General features: G+C 40.9%; 1 protein-coding gene across 1 annotated transcript in view; it reads left to right on the top strand.

The window, feature by feature from the left end:
• Nucleotides 1-3,899: 3,899 nt before the first annotated feature.
• Nucleotides 3,900-3,947, top strand: part of LOC128364349 (docking protein 2-like) — a 30,028-nt gene continuing 29,980 nt past the window's right edge. The window contains exon 1 of the mRNA XM_053324887.1: nt 3,900-3,947. This exon is cut by the window's right edge and continues 434 nt beyond it. The gene's annotated coding sequence lies outside the window, so the exon portion shown is untranslated.

Raw genomic sequence — 3,947 nt, forward strand, 5'->3', positions numbered from 1 at the left:
GGAAGGTGGAGAAGAAGAAGAAGGGATGAGAGGAGGAGAAGAAGAAGGAGGAGGGATGAGAGGAGGAGAATAAGAAGGGATGAGAGAAGGAGAAATAATCTGATCCAACAGTTTAAACAGCACAGAGTTTGATTCAATCTGCTGCCTGATGATTATAAACTGACAGATTATTAACAGTAGAAGAAGAAGAACATTGAGTCATAAATTAGCAAGAATGTGATGAACTGTCAGGAAGCTAATTAAAGATGAAATCTGAATCGTGGTCTTTTTATTTCGAAAATTAAAGGTTACAATTTCAGTAAAACATAAATACTCCACTTCTCTCCAATACTTTCCTCTTTCTACTCATATAATCAGGTTGGTGACAGAAACAGTGCAGTTCTTGTTTGGTGATACAGACGGATACTAAACAGGGTCAAACTTCTACCTTGCTGATGTCACCTTGTCGTACATGCTCCCTTGGTTGCTAAGGCGGTTGCTACTGTAAGGCGGTTGCTAAACTGGTTACTAAGGCAGTTGCTAAGGCGGTTGCTAAGGTGTTTCCACTCTCATATCTCAGATGTGATTCAGCTCCAACATGTACAGATGTGACTTAGAGAAGTTGAACATTTGGAGTAAAGAAGGAGATATAGAAATGAAATCCTGCTACTATAGTTAGTTTATGTAGAAGCTTTGGTTGCTAAGGTGGTTGCTAAGGGGGGCCTTAAAGAGACAGGAGCTAAAACGGCCTGTTAATAGACAGAGGCTGAACTGAGCAGCTGCATAAAGGACCAGTAGAAGATAAATAAGTAGAGAGATGTGAAGACTTCTGGGACCTGAGCTTTAGCTTGGTATGCATTTTTAAATTTCTCCTAGATATCTGAGATTAGAGGGACCTGATAAAGTGTAACAGGTGGAGCTGGTTGGACCCAGCTGCAGCACAAACACACCACAGGTATAGCTGATAATGAGCTTTATTGTAGATCAGTGGCAGGAACGATGGTGAACAGGAGAACAGCATCAACAGTTTATAAGAGCAGGACCAGATGCACCAAGAAAGAAACCAGCCATGACAAAACAGGACTGATGTGAACACACACTGCAAACTCAGAGCAGAGGAAGGACAGACAGCCACAGGGACGGATGGACAGACAGAAAGTCAGACAGACGGACAGACATCATCATGGTGAGAGCTGGAGCGTCTTGCACGGAAACAAAGAACAATCAGGCTGAGGTGAGTGAGTGAACAGAAGCAGATCTAGTGTCTGATTAGTGACGAGGAGCAGCTGAGAGTCCAGGTGGACAGAGTTGATGATAAATGGAAACTTACCATTTAATAGAGCAGAACTGTGACACTGAGCATTGTCTTTGAACAGGAAGTAGGTTTAGAAAAAAAGATAATGTCCTCATATGGGGACAATTCATTCACCAGCGTATAAACCAACATCCTCAAATGAGTTCTTCATGATTAGCATGAACTGTTTCTGTTACTAAAGTTCAGCTTATCAAACGTTATAAAGCTTGATGTGGTTTTGTACCTGCTCCACTTTTATACTGTGATGTGGTTTTGCGACCACTAGCTGGCACATACAGGTTTGTATGTATGGATGAGGTCAACAGGTCAAAGTGGAGCAGAATGAAGTATAAGATCCAGCAAACCCAAAATGTAACGTCCCCATAAGAGGAGGGAGGAGGGTGAAGAGTGGAAAGACAGATCTGTAGTTTGTGATATTTGACAGAGTAAATATAAACCTGTCAGCGCTCTGACTTCACACCACAGATCTGATGATGCTGAGAGATCTGGTGGAAAATGAAGATGTGTTAACCGTAAAAGTGTTAACTATGCCTACTATACTTACACCAAACATGTTATCTTCATAAAATATAATGCGTTTTATAGACAGCTTTAACCCTTTGTAGGTCACACCAAGAAAGAGCTCTTTGAGACCATGAACAACATAAAACATGATTTATTTCCTCTTTGATTCTAAATGTGATGTTTTACAGCCTCTACAGACTCATTCACATCTCATTGGTTCTAAACTTTGATTAAAAACATGTTAGAGACTCATTCTGTTCATGTACAACCTGTAACTATAGCAACCATGGCACAACCTGTATCTATAGCAACCATAGCATAACCTGTATCTATAGCAACCATAGCACAACCTGTATCTATAGCAACCATAACGCAACCTGTATCTATAGCAACCATAGCATAACCTGTATCTATAGCAACCATAGCACAACCTGTATCTATAGCAACCATAGAACACAACCTGTATCTATAGCAACCATAGAACACAACTTGTATCTATAGCAACCATAGAACACAACTTGTATCTATAGCAACCATAACGCAACATGTATCTATAGCAACCATAGAACAACCTGTATCTATAGCAACCATAGAACAATCTGTATCTATAGCAACCATAGCACAACCTGTATCTATAGCAACCATAGCATAACCTGTATCTATAGCAACCATAGCACAACCTGTATCTATAGCAACCATAACGCAACCTGTATCTATAGCAACCATAGCATAACCTGTATCTATAGCAACCATAGCACAACCTGTATCTATAGCAACCATAGAACGCAACCTGTATCTATAGCAACCATAGCACAACATGTATCTATAGCAACCATAGAACAACCTGTATCTATAGCAACCATAGAACAACCTGTATCTATAGCAACCATAACACAACCTGTATCTATAGCAACCATAGCACAACCTGTATCTATAGCAACCATAGAACAACCTGTATCTATAGCAACCGTAGCACAACCTGTACCTATAGCAACCATAGCACAACCTGTATCTATAGCAACCATAGCACAACCTGTATCTATAGCAACCATAGAACAACCTGTATCTATAGCAACCATAGAACAACCTGTATCTATAGCAACCATAGAACAACCTGTATCTATAGCAACCATAGCACGACCTGTATCTATAGCAACCATAACACAACCTGTATCTATAGCAACCATAGCATAACCTGTATCTATAGCAACCATAGCACAACCTGTATCTATAGCAACCATAGCACAACCTGTATCTATAGCAACCATAAGGCAACCTGTATCTATAGCAACCATAGAACAACCTGTACCTATAGCAACCATAGCGCAACCTGTATCTATAGCAACCATAGCACAACCTGTATCTATAGCAACCATAACACGACCTGTATCTATAGCAACCATAGAACAATCTGTATCTATAGCAACCGTAGAACAACCTCTGTGCATTAAATCTGTGCATTAAATACCTCATTCTAGTGTTAAAGGTTGCCCAAAAAGTTAAATGGGTTACATAGATTAGCAGAATTTAACATCTGAAGTGAACACAGTCTGTTTTTACGTCTTCCAGCTGAACTCTGTCTGAAGTCAGAGAGCAGGACTTGTGTCTGTGTCTTTCTTACATTGTGATTTTACTTCCTTTCCTGGTAACAGACTGACGGATGAACAGAAACACAGTCGGCCTCCATCGTGGCCACCAGGGGACGGGGCAGGATGCATAATGAGCTCTTATTCTGAGAAAGATTAGCAGAATAGCAGCACATCGAGGGTAAAACACAGCTGTGGAGAGAAGTTATAAAAAGAAAAGAAGTGAGCAGAGCAGAAAGGAGAAAATACAAAGAGTTTGATTTAAACGTCTGACATGAAGGAAGAAGAAGAAGAAAGAGGAGGATAGTGACAGAGTTCACACAGCCGGTTAGTTCTGCATTACACATTGCAACACAGTGTGAAGGCAGGAAGCTGCGATGACACACTCAACACTTCTCTGCATCACTCTGATACCACAGAGAGAGAGAGAGAGAGAGAGAGAGAGAGACAGAGAGAGAGAGAAGGAGGAAAAGAAAAGAGGAGGTGAACCACAGTAGAAAGAGAGGAGAGGAAAGGAGAAGGACGATCGACGGTCTCCTCACTGCGTCGACAGACTGAAGAAA

This window comes from Scomber japonicus, chromosome 9 (assembly GCF_027409825.1).
Source record: "Scomber japonicus isolate fScoJap1 chromosome 9, fScoJap1.pri, whole genome shotgun sequence".
Lineage (NCBI taxonomy): Eukaryota > Metazoa > Chordata > Actinopteri > Scombriformes > Scombridae > Scomber > Scomber japonicus.